This window comes from Excalfactoria chinensis, chromosome 12 (assembly GCF_039878825.1).
Source record: "Excalfactoria chinensis isolate bCotChi1 chromosome 12, bCotChi1.hap2, whole genome shotgun sequence".
Taxonomy (NCBI): domain Eukaryota; kingdom Metazoa; phylum Chordata; class Aves; order Galliformes; family Phasianidae; genus Excalfactoria; species Excalfactoria chinensis.
The window spans coordinates 7,471,906-7,490,949 of record NC_092836.1 but is presented as its reverse complement, the minus strand read 5'-3'; the positions used below and the strand labels follow the sequence as shown (position 1 = coordinate 7,490,949).

Sequence of the window (19,044 nt, the reverse complement as noted above, 5' to 3'; positions counted from 1 at the left end):
TCAGAGAACTTCAAAGAGCTTTGTGTTGAGATTACAGTAAGATTATTTGGCCTACAGCATACAAAATTCTCAGCTATGCTATTTTGGGAAAATAGAATAAAATCTCCACAGTTCACACATTTCAAATGCTAAGGAAGTGCTCACCATGAAGACGCAGATGACTGTCACTGCCCTGCTGAACCATAAAATTGTTTCTCTAATGTACAATGCTGAGGACAACTAAAAGAATTTCATTTTTCCTTTCAGATAAGGTAATCACAAGCCTTCCTTGGAAATTAACTTTCCATGTAATCCAAATCCTTCTATCTCGTACCTGAAGATTATTTCTGTTTTTTTAAAATCGCATGCCTTTTAGTTTTTAGACGTGGCTTACATTTGCATCTCTGGAAATACAGTTAACCCCTATTTCTCCAGCATTGTGTTTCAGTCTGTTACCAGAGTGCAAGCATGCAGCCCAGTACACAGATAAGCAGGGAGCAAGGGGAGTACTTTCTCCCCATTTCATTCAGCTATTAGAAATCTGAAGGCTGCCCAATGTGACAGATGAGCTATGTGAGCTAAAGCAACTTGTTCCGCTTGTCAGCCTCCAAGAGCCTAAAGCAGTGAGATACAGTTGTGATGACACCACGATCGCAGAACTGGGTCAAACATACGGTCACTTTAAAACAGAATGTCAAATGCTCTTTCTACTTGAGAAATTTGATTCAGTGACACTAAAAGCTGTTAGATACCATTAGCTTTATATCTAGGTTCAAAATGAAACCGTTACTTTGACAGTATTTCAAGGAGCCTCCCGTGAGCCCTACATCGCCATTAAAGCTCGTAGGAATCACAAACTGCCAAATAACATTCACTACTGCCCATAGGGATGGAGTACTTTATGACCAGGGCACTGCGCTGTGTTGCACCAGGAGATCAGTGCCTTTGAAACAATATTACATTATAAATTCATAGATTAAATGGATTAAAATCCTTCCTGAATTTTGAAGATCAAGCAGACAAAATTTAGAAGAAATAAAAGGAAAAGGAAAAGCAAAAGGTATCCCAACTCATGCCCACACCTAATATTCAGTCCAAACTACCTCATAGAAATGAATCACTTTGGGTTGTGGGTTTTTTTTTTTTTACTCTAGTGGAACAGAAAACGTGCTACTCAAATATATGTATTTAAAGAGGACTGACAAGTACTACTTAACATTCATTCAAATTATTTCCATGCATCTTTGAAGTTCAATTTGTACTGTGTTGTGACAATGCAGTACTTACTCCATGTAACATCAGTAGTACGCACAGTTTGACTTTTAAATAACTGCAGTATAGAGTTCATGCCATAGGTATATGTTTATAAAAGCAAATGTTGAGCTGAAGATGATTCTTGACATTACTCTTGCGTTCAATCTTTAGAATTTTTGTTGAGTACAAGCTCTTCAACTTGAGCTAAAATATATACATACTGTAACTTTTGTTCAGAAACAACTGAACATATAAAGGAGAACAGCAGAAGTCAACAGCATCACAAGTAATTTCTTTCTTGGCATTTTACTAATTTGCATTGACACAAAAGGCAGCCCAAGTCAAGTTACAGACCCTGTTTAAGCTCCAATTCCCAGCCTGCTAAAGCCTACAATTGCATTTATAGTTGTATTGAATACGCTGTATTGAAACATTCCTTATATAAAATATATACAGCGACATCTGAAATATCTGTTTTGCTTACGTTCCATAAATGCCCATCTAGTTCTGCAGAAACATCTTCCAGGAAAAAAATTAACCAGGAAAATTTCTCATGGAGCCATTCAATGAGCAAGATGCATCTTTCTGTGTTCTCTAAGTTCTAAACTTACATAATTTTTAAAAATAATTGTTGTTTACTTGCTTTGATTTTTAAATATGCCTTTGATCTCATTCATTAATATTCATTAGTCCTCTGATGTTGGGCTAACAAGAATCTTACGCATTGATGAGAAGCCATTTAAACAATGCGATCAGACAGGGTTTTTTCTGATTTGTGTTTTTCATCAATACTGACAATAGTTGATTCTTTGTATTCTCCAGCGTTTTCTTTGAGCACCCTGAAACTATAGTTTACATATTTCAAAACAAAGCAGAGCACAAGAAATGCGGAACTATTTCCATCAATTATAAGCACAGAATCCTAAATGGATAAAACAGCATAAACACATTATATATGTGGACAGAATGAATAATGCTCATACTCGGAGTATAATTTACTTCCATATATTACATATATTATTTATGTTTATGATGAAACATCTCCCAAGCTAAGAAGAAAAACACAGCCTCAACTTTTCGGCATAAAGAATTTGCTTGAAACTGGACCCAAAATGAGCACAGTATTATTGCCAGAACACAATGCCAGCCACTCACAGGAGTATCGCAGGTGCACTAAGAATAACATGCAGAAACTGATGGTTACTTGCCCTCTTTGCAATAAAAGATAGTTGTTTTCCTATCTAGCTTCACTTTATGGAATTATATATAAACCAGAAGTTGAAAGCAGGAGCATCCTGTGTGATATACCTGTCGTACACACACTGCAAGTTATAAACACCCAATCCAAATGCTGATCTACACTAGAAGTAACTTTGGCAAAGCAGTCCTGTGCTACTACACTCAGAATGTATGCAGAGATAATGAAGATACGCAATAGCATTCAAAGAAACAATGCCTCTTTAGAAGCATTCATGAGGTTAGCTCCAGTAACTCTTATTTCTCCAAGGAAATGAAATGCCCTTTTGCTGAAATATCATTTTGTCTGAAGGACAAAACTGACCTGGCATAAGCTTCAATGCTAACCAAGCAGTGCCACCCACACGCTCGCATTTGTTTCACTGGTACATGGATTTATCCCCTACTAAGAGCAGTCAATTACTGTGTGTCTGTTACTGTTCTTGCCTTCTGGGCTCATTTCTATTTCCAAATTAAATCTTTAAGAAAAAATAGAACATTTTTAAATTTCTGACTCTTATTATTATTCATAAAAACTCTGAGATAAAGCTGCACCAATTTGAAGCCACCTATTACTGCTCTCTATCTAGAAATCACACAAAAGTATCCATTAGAGGCTTCTGAATGACAGTACCATAAATGCACGCCAGCAGTGAAGTGCACGATTATACCTTGTCTGCTGCAGAATTCAGAGACCAGAACATTTGAGTAGGCACATGTACACCAGACTTTCACACACAGAGAAGCAGTTGCTCTTGTCTCAGTTGGAAATAATAACAAAGCAATTCAAGAGAGATGAGCATCCCAATTACTGGACTTCTGGTGCATCTCACAGGATACTCAGAACCCATGAGAACTGGAATCTACAAACAAGAACAAATACTCTCCGTGATATTATACATCAGAAAGTTGGACAATTTCTTACGAGTATCAGAGTTGGTTATGTATACAGTTATGGATGTTAATATGAATTGAGAACTTGGGAAAGGATAAAGAAATAACTATTCCATTTTTTTTTTTAGACTCTAAGAATTATTCAAGGTATTTACATAAACCACATGCTGTGGATAATCGCCCTTTTCTAATTCTGATGAAGTGCAACATCAGGTCTTATATACCATCCTCATCAAAGGATGAAGACAGGATTAGTCTCCCTCCAAAGAAAAATATTTCCGCACTCCACATCTTCCTGCTTCCCATTACTCTTGTTTCACTGCACTGCCAACACTCAGCTGGATTAGGATTCAAGTTTACTAGAACTGAGCACACAGGACAAAGTTTAGACACCTTACAGATGCAGGTTCTTTCTCCTCTAAATGTCTAAAAACATACATTTAGCAGAGCCCACTTCCTTACCGACATTATTAGTTCTTGAGCGAAAACAGCAATTAGTTATGCACCATTGACTCACACATGAAACCTTCTGTGGTTATATTGTTCAACGTGACTATCAATAAGCAAGCCTTACAAATTCCAAGGGATTGCACCATCACTCTATTTTGTTTTCTTCATTTGTGGCAAAAGACAGTTAAATACTGTATATTCTATAAGTGTGTTACACCAGAGAGGAAAGTTAGTCTGCCATACGACTGAAGTATGTCAACCAAAACCAAACTAGCTTAACTTGTGCAAGCATTATCTAATTTTAAACAAAACAGTATTAAATTAATGCACTGCTGTTTTATTTTAAAATGGAGCTCAGTAACAAGTGAGCTTCACTACAAACAAATAAAACTGATGGCAAAAAAAAGAAACAGGGGAAAACAATTTTCATTAGTTCAAATGAAGCTAACAAGGGTTAGCGGCAGTAAAAAAAAAAAACTACCTTCTTTAAATTCCAAAATGAATCTCTTCTCCTGACCTTTTTAAAGCCCAAGATGCACACGTACACAGAATAAACAAAGTAATTTGAAAGCAAATTCACCGATTGCACCTGACCTTTGAAACAGCACAGATAAATTGAATCAGATTTGCACAATGGTAGTCTCAGTTTTTGGGTAACAACGCAGATAAGGAAAAAAAAAGAAACTAGTTAAGGAAAACTGACAACACATAACCAAAACAATAATAACTTTTTTATTAGTTATTCTGGACACAGACAACACTTTTTCTGGAGGTAAGACAACAATCTTAAGAATCTCAGGGTCAGGAAAGATTCCTCTGCACTTCCCTGAGTGTCCAGCCAGAGGCGCTCAATTCAGCTCTAGAGAGAAAAGCCTTACCTGGCAGTTAAACAACTTTCTATCAGATAAATTGAAGGACAGAAAACCGACAGTAATTCACAGGCAGAAGAAAAAAGTAAGTTACACAACTATATAAAAAGATTGGTTTCGACAGGAGTGGCCAATACTTCCCCCCTGGACCATTTTAGTATACAAGAGGTAGTTTAAACATCTCTGGCTGATTAGCTTTGATTTTCAGAGATGAGGAGCAAAATCAAGATCCACAGCACAAATAATCTAGAGAGCAATGCTGACAAGTAAGAAAAACATCTACTTACAAAGAACACATTCTCAGAACCAAACACAAATTACCTTTAGGTGAAGCCAGCTGCCAATACTTTCCTTTGTGGACAGACAAATGTCACAAGAGTTGCAAACAACTGACTGATCAGCACTCGGAAAATTAAACAAAGAAGCGTTACACTTCTCGCAAACCTTAAACAGGCTTACTTCAAGTTAGTTACATGACTTCAGAGGGGAGCATTCATATGGAGAGCTAAAAATCTGTTTAGATTCAGAACACATGAGCTCCATCAGCAGAGTCATTCCGCACTGATGGTGACAACAAGGTTCCATTCAAGCTGCTAACCACCGCAATAAAGTCTAATACAACCAACAAAGGCAGTTTTCAGTAACTGAGGTTTGACTTTTTTACTTTTGAAAAAAGAACAAAAGTGAGTAAAACAGAGAATTTAGTAGTTAACCAAAACTAAACTGCATTTGCACAAGGATTTCGGTTTTGTTCGTTTCAAATAATGCATTTCAAAAGCACTAGCTCTGATTCTGTACTACTTGGCTTTAAAGCTTAACTTCTTTGCATTTACAAGTAATTATTCAGTTTAACAAAGCACTTACATCTTAGAAGAATCATACAGAAAGTAGCAAAAAGCCCTTCTAACGACATGAATTAGTAACTGGATGTAGCAGATGCTTCCCTCAGGAACCAGTGCTACCGCAGGGCTATCTAGCAGCAGCAACCTCAATCGTGCGTTGGGTCGCTTCATCCACACTCAGATCTTTGAAAGCAAACAGTCTAATATTCGACACAGCCTCTGAGAGGATAAGCAGCAGAACAGAGTTTATAAACATTTGAAACAGGTGTTACTGAGAACTAAGACACACTGAGGCAGGATCGTGCATAAAGCAGTCCTCCAGAAATGGATTCTGCCATTTCTCTCTGTTGCTGACTCACTATCTGATTTTGCTGAATGCCAACCAAGTCTATTCTGACCATGGCTACAGTCATATTCCTCTTCTGCCAACTGTTTCAAAGCTTTTTATCTCCTCTGTTCACAGTGGATTTCATCCTAGACAAAAGACAGTTTGTCTTTTGACACAGCTATCTGATATCCTCATCTGTTCCTAATAAGGAGTTTAATTTATTTAGCTTATCACAGAGGTTGAGAAGGGAGTTGATCACTGTGTACAGACACTTACACAGTGACAGTGTAAAGCATTCTGACCTTGCAGAGGCATACAGGACCTAGCACCTCAAAATACACATGAGAGAAACGGAAACTTAAGGGCCAATTTCCAGAGTGTAACTTAAATTAGAATAAGCTGGAAAAAAAATCCTGTATAGATGTTGGAATGACTTATGGCTGTTGTTGCATTGCAACTGATCACCATAAAATGAAATCTCCTTTCTCATTACAGCAAACCTCAGTTTTGTTCTGTCTGGAACAGAAGGAAGTCCTGTACTACAAACCCGCAGGTATCACTAATTATTACAGTTTCCACATAGGAAAACTCTAATTTATAAAAAAGCTCATCAGAGTTTGAGGGAAAAAGCTTAGTTCAATCATTCACACCATTAAAGGAAAAATGTTTCTGTAAAAAGATGCAAAGAGATGAAAAACAAGCCTGGAAGAGAGTGTTTCTGTTGGTTCGGGTTCTTAAAACATCTGTGGTGAAATGGACTGAAGCCCCAACCTCAGCTGGATTTGTAACATCCTTACAAAATCAAAATAAACAATTAGGCATTGATTTTAATAGGAAACAACATTAACAGTAACATCTTCCTTAATGAAAAAAAAATAGAAATATACTTGACTGGATACACGCTATAGAGATTCATTCTAATTTAGCGTCACAATACATTCTCCTACATTTTCAAACAAGAAGCTTCTTCTAGGAAGCCTAAATATTTACAGTTGTGTGTATTTCAATAGATTTTTAGACAAGACAATTCATAAAGCATATCCAAGAAAAACTGTTCACTCACAGTTTAGGCCACAGATCTGTTCATAATTCACCTAACTAGTTAAGCTAACAATACAGAAGTTGAACAGCCAATCAATAACGAACATTAATAAAATATTTTCATTCTGAGCTCCAGTACTTGCAGAAATCTGCCTTTGGTCATCGGTAAGGCAAGGATGAAGCAGAACCAAACTTAGCTGTTGGCTTCTTTACAATCATGTGTGTAGATCATTTTTGAGGTCAGTATGTACTCTTCTCAAGTCTGGGATCGTAGAAAAATCATGAATTTTCTGGAAACATTCTCCAACATTTTAAAGATGCATTACTGTGAACCGTTACGAAGTAAAAACATCGTTGGGTTCAGAACTGCAAACAACAGGGAAGTTTTGTAATGTTAGTGCAAATACTTCCATATATCATAAAGCAAGAAAACTTCTGATCCTTTACATGGCCACATCCCAGTTTGATTCTAGCGCTGAATAAATCCAAGTTTAATGCAGTACTTGTACTTACCTCAAAAATGAGCCTTATGCTAAAAAAATACAAGAAAATGCACTTCCAAATTCACAGAAATAAACCTCTTTGCACTCTTCTTTGCAAATTTTAAAACACTCCTCTATGTCTTTAGGCATACAAATACTCTAAAACATTTGTTTTCCTAAGAAAGTTCTTCCCACTTATTTGACTAGTCCTTTAAAAATACTCATAAAAATACCCAAACTAGAATGTCCTACTTAGTCTACCTACAGCAACCTGTACCCTGTCTTCGAAATACACAGGAAGATTATTTGCACTCTGCCTCATGAACACCCAAACACAGTTAAATGTTTCCCATTTGAATCCAACATATTTGTACAACAGCTGAAAAGACTAACTCTCATTTTGTTACAGTTCCAGATAGTAATTGCAAGGGCTGCTCCAAAATTAATGCCTCCTTTTTACTATGTAGGCCCAGGCCATTGGAGGCAGATAATGATGGGGTGGCGATAGGGGTAGAACCTACTTACAACAAACAAAGGACTACAGTCCAACTACCAAGAATAATACAGACAACAACCATTATAATTAATGGCTTTAGAATATCCATTAGTTTATTGTATACTATTTCATTCTTAATATACAAATGGCTACTTGTATACAAATGTGTAATGCCAGCTGAACCAAAACTAGCAGTCAATCTACATACAGCAACAGTCCAAAAAAGCAATAATTTCATGAAGTAATATCACTGCAGTTACAGCATAAATTAAGTACCTCTCCTATGAAAGCTGGCATAGACTGAAGTCCAGGATCATGAAATCTTCTACCGAATGCTGTGGAGACTATTAACACTTAAGATGGGCATGTTTGTATTTTGACTACCCCATAAATACACAGACCTAACATCTCAAATACGAATACATATTTTACTCAGCAAAGCACCTCCCTAAACAAAGGTGATGGAAGAGATTTTTAAACCTTAGATTTGGTCAAGCTCCTTTATGTCCTCTCCTCCTATTTCCTTCCAAAACTGGATGTTTTAAAGACAAATTTGACCTGAAAACTCCACCATAATGAATAAAATTCTGCTATTCTGAAATATTATGCATCACAACTGTATCATTCTTAAATATTTAATAACATCACATACACTAAAAAGAGACTGGAAGCCTGAAATCATTAGATGTCCTCGCACAAGAAATAGAAAGGAGGCATGTATTTCTCTGCAGGAGTAATTTCAAAATCCTTTCACATAAGAAAGGATTGTCAGCTTGGTTACTCTGCTGCTGTATATTAAATAAGCATGTAATGAAGCTACCGGTTTTGATTCATTGGGATGCCAAAGATCATGGGTAAAGCATATGAAATTAATGAATGTTTTTTAAAGTGGAATATCAAGAAGGCAGTTCAAATCAGGTACAGCATCAAAAAGAACAAAATGATAACAAAAAGAAACCACAGAAAATCCAGCACCACTTCATTTTAGTGACCATTAAGAACAACAAAAACACATGAATGTCATTTAAAACTGATTGCCACATCCAAAAAGACCATCAAATACTCCACACACCATCACTCCAGGGCATCACAATACTGTTCTTATTAACAGAACACCAATTTCCAGTCTTAATATAAACTGAATGAAAATTTGAGCTTTGTATATTACCCAGTGCCTTCTAACATGCATTCATTGTCTCTGTTTTTCAGATAAAACTTGAACGTTAATCCAGCAAACCAGTTAAGATGTTACCAAATTTTCAGTACTTGCATAACACCATTAAAGTGAACAGGACAAACAAGTCAGTGTTCATTGATTTCCTAACACCTTCCAGGGCCAATATCACATCCTCAGAAACTTAAAGCCTTCACAAATCTGTGCAAATGCTAAGGATAAAAAAAAATAATAATACAAATTCTTCAGAAGAATTAATTTAAACGCTTCTGACAATTGATACCCTAAGTCACAGTATTACTTTGATCCAATAACAGGCAGCACTACAGCTCAAATACAGAAAATCTATACCCTGGAATATTGATAGACATGAAGCTGATGAAAGGAGTTCCTTGGCTAGATGCACTACACTGCAAGTATGACGAGCTACAAAGGGAATATTAAGTATCAGGGGGGAGAATAACACATTCTGATTAAAATCAAAAGTTTTAATTGAGAAATCTAAATACACATTTTCTCTATTTTTGCTCACATTACAAACACATCCTTTACCTACTCAAGAACAGTCTTCTCTGCCATCCTGAACCACCTGCAGGAACCTACCTACCCCTTCTGAAGGTAACCTCAGCCCTCCTGGTCCAATACTATTCAGCATTACATTTTGCTGCATATGCACTTAAGGTCCGTTTATGGTACAGCATTTCCCTTACAAGTGCCTGAACTATGAACAGTAGACTTCTTTTAAGCAGCAAGCGTCCAAACTGTTCCTCATAGGCACACAATCAACATACATTGCTGTCAAATCTATGCCTGGTTAACCCCACCCCAGCCTCCTTAATTTCTGCACAAGCTCTTCTAGCTGCTGAGTCATTTGTATACTGGCCTCTGAGACAGCAAGCAAACTGCTTTGACTCACCAGTACAACCACAGCAACTGGAGAGTCATAAACAGGACCAGCTCCAACTTGCAGAGACAACCAACAAAAGCATAGGAATCAAGTTCAACTTCAGCAAGTTGCATTTTCAGTTGTGAAGCTGTTCCTTATATATCCTCATTTTATACTTACTTTGTGCAACCAAATATAATTCATTAAAAACTTCTTCAAGGCGTGCATTTTCTCCTGCTGCTAATAGAAATAGCAAAGCAACAGAAACACACAGCCCTCTAAGGTAATTGTCATCCTACAGCTTGAGATGGAGAAGTCAACACAAGTTTTGTCACAGACTTAATAATCAATACTTGGGCCACTTAGCAATAAACGTTCCTGACTTGTCTGAAGCTGTTGATGTGCACACATTCCATACACAAATCAGCTGACAAGGCTGAAAAGTGTCAATGTTTTCATCTTTCTAAGAAAGGTAGTTATATCTACCAGTGTAATTTTATGTATTTGTAATGGAAATAAATTAATCTGTAATGACAGTGGAGAAGAAAGAGTGACATTTACAAAACTCGGTAATTCTATTTACTGCAAGCGCACAAAAGGATTCGCGTGACAGATGACAAAATGAATATGACAGGATTATACGTCGTAACTGTGAAACTGCAAATCCCATCAAGTACACCCACTGTTGGAATATGCAAGACAAGGGGATAATCCTATTCCCAACCTGAAATTCTACACGTTGACCCAAGCCATGGCTTCCACTATCAATCCTATATCCTCCAATTCTCCCCAAACCATTAACTTGGTCACTAATAAAGTCAATAGAAGCTGCAAGCACATAATTCCAAGGCTATCAACCTAAATATCTGACTACTATGCCAGCTTCAGTTTAATTCTCTTCTCAGTGCAGTATGACCCAGAGATAAAAACTGAAGAACTAAGAACTAAAAACGCTAAAACTAAGAAGTAAAACGCGTTTGTGTAAGAAATAAAACAAAACAGGAAGGCTCTACAGTTTTCATGTGTTGTTGTTCCCCCTAGGATTCCCCAAGACGTTAATAACAACACAGCATTACTACAAGCACCGTGTTTTGAAGAGTTTTAATAAGAGCTCACATAAGAAGTGCCATACAGCTGATATTAAACGTAACTAACAACAGTTTGGCCCAAACATTACCAACCCATCTTCAAACATGGGGGAAAAAAAACAAGCTAAAAGAACACAGCTGAAGGTCTCCCAATAAGCACCAGAATTGATACGTGAACCCAATTCACCTTTATGAGCACACCACACGCAGCACTTAAAAGCAGCAAAGCAATGCACGTGTGCAATTTCCTTCCAGCACACAGAATGCAACTTCGAAAGGCAGAAATGGTTCTTCGCCGTCAATCAAAGATTTAAGAACACTCAGGAAAAACTAAAGACGCATTTGAGGGGAAATATGAAGGCAGGTTATGGAATCAAAGCAGCTCCTACGTGCTGGAGATAACAGACATCCTGCCCTGAGGAGCAAGGTTAAGTGTTCCATGCGCTTTTTCCACGAGGCAGTTCTGTGACTCAGTTTCAAATTAAGCAGCCGAGATCTCAGGATGTATTCCAGAATGTTTTATTGCAACCACTGACATCCAGCAATCGGAAATAAATCACTGGGAAACCTGCCTACAGATAACACATTGCACGCACTGCTTTGGACTTCATATTCTTCTCTTTTTAACATCATTATTTAAACTTAACCACATTCATCCCCAAAAGGGTCATTTAAAGCAATTCTTTTTCTCCTTTCTTCAGCGTAAGCGCAGCTTGCACCCCAACACCTCGCACAGTATTTCATTTCTCCTTAAAAGCAGCAACTAAACTAAACGGTGCTGCCATCCCGTCTGCCCTGGGATTCCAGTCGTTTCTTTAGGGGTTCATTACAAACTTGCATAGCAGAGCCGCGCCTCAGCCACGTGCCGCCCTCCGGAGCACGAGGGGCTGCACGCACCTCACCCACCCCCAGCCCCATGCGAAGGGAGCTGCCCAGGCAAGCACCCGAGATTTCCCAGCTAGGAAACCTGTACGAAACACATCCAAAGGGTTCCAGAGCATCCAGCTCGGAGGAGAAAGAGGGAAGAAATGGGGGGAGGAGGCAGCCTGACGCGCAGCACGAGGGGGGGACGCTGCAGGTGCAGCGGGAGGCGGCAGCGCGCTCAGCCCTGAAGGAACGGCGCACAGAACGGCACGGCGCTTCCCACCCAGCTCTCAACAGCAGCAACCACCCCCTCCTCCTCCCCCCGCTGGAAAACCCAGCGGTACCCGGAAGGAAATTAACACAAAATGGAGACTTACGCTCCGTCTCCTAGCACGCATGCGTTCCTCCGGCGGAAAGGGCTGTGCCGACGGCGGCTCGCCGCAGCTGAGGGGCGGGTCGGTGCTGGGCGCCCGGCTCGTGCGCTGTGTGGCCGGTCGCGTGCTGCTGTCCGGCTGGCAGCCTCGTGCTGTGCACGGAGCTGTTGGTGTTTGGGTGCTGCTATTGGCTACTCAGAGCCCCACCGTTGCAGGTATAGCAACAAGCGTTACAGTGTGTGCCTGGTGGCACTGCCAAATCCCTGCTTTAGTTGCACACCGGAGACAGCTTAGGTCGTGTTGAAATGCTGTCGGTTTTCCTTTCTGCTCGTAGTCTTTGCAGTGATAGCGAGGCTCCATGCAGGCAGTGCTGATTTCGCCCCTCCAGCGCGATGCCTCCAGCTCAGTGATCAGCTCTGCTCTGCAGGAGTTGTCCCACTAACCGTTTACTAAAGGGAAGAGGGCTGGTTGATAGCTGGCTTTGTTCTCGTGATCTGGGTGTTTGCATTGAAGACAAGGCCTTACAGCATGAAGCTAAGCTGCTTTGGTCTGTAGGAGAATTGGTCTTCAGCCCGGTATCTGAGAAAGTTCTCTTTCTTAGACGGATAATTTACTGTATATGAATTGTAGATGAATGAAGCTGCTGAACGTTACTGTCAAATGGCAGTGCTTTATGCTGGCTTCAAGCCCAAAAGGTTGGACTTTATTTTATATTCCAAAGGAAATGAGTAGAACCAATAGAAGATAAAGTTAATACATTTGCTGGAGCCAATGCAGTGTTAATGAATACTGCTTCAAACAATGGCCAGTATTCCAAGTATCACAGCTTCTTATTTTACTTACACTGATGACAATGTTGTCACCTACCCATACATGTGATGCCAAATGTCCCTAATACCAGCAGAGCCAAGATTCCCCTTTGATGCCACTGTCATGGATGGTGCTTCAGTGTCTGTACTTCCATACAGCCAGGAGTCCCCTGCCTAATCCCCAAACTCACTCCACACAGAAATGACAGTATTAATTCCCCCCGCTGTTACACATTTTGCTGGCCCTTCATGACAGTGCACAGTGACAGCTCCCTTATGTCAACTGCCAGCAAAGCTACCCCAGATATGTCCCTTTTACAGTGCATACACCTGTCTTGTAGGATTATGCAACTGATAATCCACTGCTGGCAGCTTTTCTTGACATATATCTACTTGATTCTAAGGAACATACTGAGTACTCATTTTGTTTACAAAAGCAAATGCTGTGTATACTATTCCCATATCTAGTACAAGTATTTTGCTGGTACTGGATTGCTTTTGTGCAATTGTTAATGATTATCTTCTGTATTTGGAGCCTGGATGACATACAGCTCTTTGCTCCAAATAATGAGGTTATCACAAATTCTGTGTAGTAACTTTTGATTCTGAAGATTGCTGTGTACTTTCTAGAAGTCCTAACAAGAGTTCCTAGTGTTGTTAATGACATTACCGTTGTGCATTGATTTTATTACCTTGCACGGATGTGGTTGTTTTCCTCGTGCCTTATTGATCTCACTGAACTAAGTTAATATATACAGCAGGCAAATAGCAGAGATTCTATTTCCCAAAATTGACTCAATTTGTCATAAAGGAAAAGGAATAAAGTGAAGTCAGTCACTTCAACAGCTTAATCAGAATCACCTCAGTGCCTTTAAGTTATTTGACTTTTCTGGTCATCCCACCCTGCAAGGATCTACATTTCCCTTGGTGATGGGCTCTACTGCCGTTAATTGTTAAGGAGACCGTATCGCTGGTAAAAGCAAATAGCATCAGACTTAACCTCTATGTAGACGGTTTCACTGCCACTATCAAGTGCCACTGCCACTATCACCATTCAGATCCAGAGGTAGTGTGTGACATGATGTGCTCCTCAGCCCTGATCACAGTGTGCTCATTTATAATGTTATACATGCTGCCTCTCATTTTCTACTCAGCATTTTAAAGCACTGGCCAAATATATTCTCTCTTTTGAGAACCTGCAAGCAGGCAAAGATAAACATTTAAGGCTGTTTTGTTGTCCCAGGCAATACAGTGAACACAAACACTGTACTGAAGCATATGCTGAATAGAAATTAGCCTTCAGTAAAGCAGCACATCAGAAGATCAGATTAAATTTGTCAGAAAGTTTTAAAACTAACAAAAGAAGGAAAAGCCCTGAATATTTTTCAACAGTGTTGAAAACAAACGGCAAATCCTAATCTCTTCAAAGAGCTCTAGTCATAATTCTCAATTTCTACCACTGCAATCTGTCTGTAACCAGGGATTATGTGTTACATAAATGTGTGCAACTGCTAAAATATGTAAAAGGCAGATGAAGAGGTGGGTTTTTTGCTGGAGCAGAAGCTTTTGCTTACCAAAAAATAGCTTTAATATTCTGCCATTAACAGAAAAAACAAATGCAATCCATAAGCAAAAGTGAAGCGTGTTGCTAGATAATCTGCCTCTAACATTCAACTGAGCATGAAGTCTCTTGACTGAAAAATGAGTAGAGATCTCAGGAAAACATTCTTGCAGCTCACTACTGCTTATTTGTTCTATGGGACAGTGTGCTTTCTTCATTTAGACCGAGCTGCTTTGTACTTATGCAGAAACAAAACTTTTCTCTCCCTCTAATCCTTAGCAGAAGGAGCCCTTAATATCTTCCCAGTCTTGCAGCTTCAGTAAGTCACGTCCTTATAAAAGCTGCTCTACCTGCAGAGTGATACATGAGAGCCTATCTGGCTCTGTGCTGCACAGAAACTGTAGTTTATTTTTCAGTGAATTCTGTTGCTTCCACTTTGAAACTACTTTTATCTTAAACTACAAGTCCTAAAGCTGTGATGTTACAAACCACTTATTTTAAAACAAGCTGTCCTTTGTCTTACACCTTAATACTTGTTGTGTAAGCAAGAAGTAGGAACACTGTCGTTCTGAAGGAGTAATGAAGTTGATAGTAATTAAAATTAAGGAATCAATATCTTGAAGTCTCATCATCCTTCATTTTTGTGTTTAACCTGTCAGGCAGCACTTCAGGCAGCAAGTTCCACACTGCCCCTTGTTCCCACTCCCTCCTTCCCCTCCCCCCCGCCAGTAGGATGGGGGAGAGAACTGGAAAAGAGCTAAACCTTATGGGTTGAGGTGAAGACAGTTTAATAGGGTAGAAAAGGAAGGGAATAGTAATAGAAGAACGTACAAAACAAGTGATTCACAATGCAGTTGCTTACCAACTGCTGACCAGTTCCCAGCCATACCCTGAGCAGCAGCAGACCCCCTGGTTCCTTCTTCATTACTGATGCAGATTTGCTCTTAGTAGGTATTTTCTTGAAGCCACCGGTCAGTTCAACATCTACTTCTTTAAGACCAATTGCCCATTGTATTTAACTCACTATTAGTCATTTCTCTTTTAGTCAGAAATGGAAGCCATATTCATGGTTTTGGCAGAGTAAGGATGATACTGCATCTAACCAGAACAGCCCCTGCTGTGAAACCTGTCATTAATTCCTCCCTGGTAGTTTGTCATTACCAGATGTCTGCTGAGTTTACCCTGAGCATTTCCCATGGCTGCACCTACAAAGCTTCTACAACAGATTCTGTCTTTTCAGTAGGAGCACCCCATCCTTTTATTAACTTCCCTCTTCACTACCTCAGCAGCTGCAGCTGCTGACCACAGATCTGCAACCACTCTATACATTACACCTCGGACCTCTGTCTTGATGGCGGGAGTCTACAAACAGCATAAGAAAACAGTGTCACTTTTACTTTAAGGATAGGATTTCATCACTTAAGATTCCAGCAAGTGGGTTTTGTGCAAAATGTAATGAGAAGTATTCTGCATCCAATAGAGGGGAAAAAAAAAACAACAAAACATTTCCAGGCTTATATCAACAAGTAGAGTACAAAATGTTTTTGTTTTTCATAAGAAGTGCTGGAAATGAAGTCTAACCTTGCCAATAATAAAGCATATCTGAAGGAGGACTCACACTTATATCTGAGCATGAGGAGAAGCGTAGGCACATTTCCCTCCAGAAATCTGCACTCGCTGAACATGATCGTCAGCGGTAGATGCAATTAGCTATGTCCAATTTACATTTTGAGCACAAGGGACAAGCTTTCACAGCATGCTTAATGCGGTGAGCACAACAAACTGGTTTTTGTGAGCACAATGCAGTTTCTCAGTTCAATGGGAAACTTTACAAAATACACGGGCAAGGTATAATTACAGCATGCCACGTATAACATTTCAAAAGGATAATTGAAACGGCACTCATATCTTGAAAATAAACTGGTTTATTGGTGTGAGGCCATAGGCACATGTCATAGTATGCAAACAATAAATAAAATATAAATGCCAGTTTTCAAATCAGCACAGCTGGATAATGTATACCAATTTTAGGGATGACAACCAAAAAGTAAAACCAGCCCTGAACAACAATAGCAACAACAAAAAACACAAGATAAGCCCTAAATGTCAGTCATGCAGATAACTGATAAAGAAAAATGACACATTTGGACAACTGTTATCATTTACCAAACTCACAAGGGCTCTTCCTTTTATCTGTTCTTGTCCTTGTTCTGTGTGGCCATTGAGGCTAGCAGGAAACCAGCCCATTAGTCAGAGAACTTTGCAGCATAGCAGGGAGTCTGGTTTGTCATCACATGCAGTAGCAGCTGCCTTCATCAAGAATGAAGTTAATCAGTACAGGCTAAATAAAGTATCTAATTCTTTAGATGGCTAACAATGAACTTTGAATGAGCAAAGAGCAGTCCCAGCTTACTGATACTTGGAAAAATCTCTTTCGAATGTGCTGATGTTATGGTTTGAAACTAAAACCAATGACATTCCTTCGTGTATGATTGCTTTACCCAAGTATTTCCAGTAAGTGAAGGTACTCAGTTTATATAACTGCTGTGTAACTCGCATACAGTTGCACAACTGTTGTAAGGGCTACATCCAGCATCTCACTGGAAGTGACAAAACTAATGAAGGGGTTGTTAGGATTTATTTTAAATTAGCAGATGAGCTGATGATGTTGACTGACTCTTATTGGTCTGGTTTCACTTTCATAAAATGCACTTTTTATAAATCCCCATTTTGTTGGTGACATATTTAAGGACCTTTTTTTTTTTTTTTTTTTAATTAATAACACTGATTTAAATCAGCCTGTGGGTTTTTTCTTTTTTCTTTTAATGTGTTCTACACATCCAGTATAGAACTTGTCCTTTAAATCCACAAGTCACTTGAAAGAAATTTACCTTGAGTACGATACAATAAGAGATCAACCAAGGTATAACTCAGCCTTTGACAATTCTCAGTGCTTGTGAAAAAGGTTTTGAGGTGAAAATAGCTGTGCCAGCAGCCACTTAAATGTATTTCCACTCTTATTTGATCAGAGCACAGAAAACTAAGAAAACTGCAGACTTTCCACACCCTGGATAACTTCCATGTTTCAAGTTTTTATTTTTTAATGCTCTAATCTAAGTAGATAAAAGGGATATTCCAGTACTTTTAAATTGCTTCATCCTTTGGTTCCTCTGATGGTTTATTTTTGAGTTGCAGGAGGGTGTTTGGAAGTGGGTGTAGGCTTTGTAAACTTTCTATTCATATACTTTTGTGAGCACATCTGCACTCAATAAAGGAAATATCCTAAGAAAACAAAACAGAACCCCAAAACAACAAAAACCCAGTAATGGATTTTAACCAGTAGTAAAATGCTGTCTTGTAGTCAATTTTATTACATGTTCTGACCTCTGAGGAACTGATGTTATTACTGTAATCTTTGGTAAATGGGAATCAGCTCTCATTCCTCAAGATTGTTCTGAATGGTTGCAAGGACAGTTGTGACCGTACAGTCCTTTCCTAATCAAAATCTGTTACCTGTACCAGATTAGGCAGTGTCAAATTGGGAGCTGTAGTCCTCCACTTTCCATCCTCCAGACTGTCTCTGTGACCTGTATCACAGTATCACTGCTGGGAGGGAAGATTCTGCTTCTGGAGTAGAAGTATAACGGTGCAGATACACAGCATGAGTACAGACTGAAGCTGAGTTCTGCAGGAGGAGCCTCTAAACCTGGTGTCAGGTTTGTGATTCAAACATTAAGAAACCCAGGTTTTGTGCCATTCCTAACCGGAATAAATCACGGATATGAGTCAACTGGTAAATCATCTCTTTGGCATCTGTAATGAAACTGTGAGTGTTCTCAACCCATCCTCAGGATGTTTAGGAATTATGACTTTCAGCATAAATAAATTGAGTAATTGAACTCCATCCTAACAGTCATTTATTGAGCAGCTTTGAGGTATCTATTTGCTTTTCATTGGTCTGTAGAGATTTCAGTTAGTTTTATTGATATTAATAACAATGTATTGTTAATAATAGTTCTGATAATATGTCATATTGTGTATGGTTGTGTATTTCAATAAGGCCCATCAAATCGTCTAATATTTCTTTCAATAAGAAGCCCGTGGAGTTTTGAATAGATGTTCCATAGTTAACAGAACACCACTATCAGTTTTCTTTGTTAGTATAGGGTTCTTACCTCTGGCATTAATCTGAGAATGTTGTCTGCTAACAGGAAGGATGTATTAGGAGAAGCATGGCCCTGTGCAAAGAGTGAGATTCCATAACAAAAGCATGCAGCACACCATGTCACAGCCTCATTTCAGTCTTGTCACATTATTCTCTCCCATTTTCCTTTGTAGATTAGAGAGAAATTCAAACTGGGATATCAACAGAAACTGCCCCTACTGCTGGTTGGAGGTGAGGGGAATCTCAAGGTGT

At 39.0% G+C, this 19,044-nt stretch overlaps 1 protein-coding gene across 6 annotated transcripts in view; it reads right to left on the bottom strand.

Annotated features, from left to right (window-relative positions):
- Positions 1–19,044, bottom strand: part of FHIT (fragile histidine triad diadenosine triphosphatase) — a 558,163-nt gene that overhangs the window by 492,071 nt on the left and 47,048 nt on the right. For 5 of the 6 annotated variants that reach the window (XR_011905121.1, XM_072347386.1, XM_072347390.1 and 2 more), the window contains exon 1: positions 12,261–12,374. The exons of the other annotated variant lie outside the window; for it this stretch is intronic. The gene's annotated coding sequence lies outside the window, so the exon portion shown is untranslated. Of the gene's footprint in view, positions 1–12,260; positions 12,375–19,044 lie in introns of those variants that run through there. 6 annotated transcript variants of the gene reach the window in all.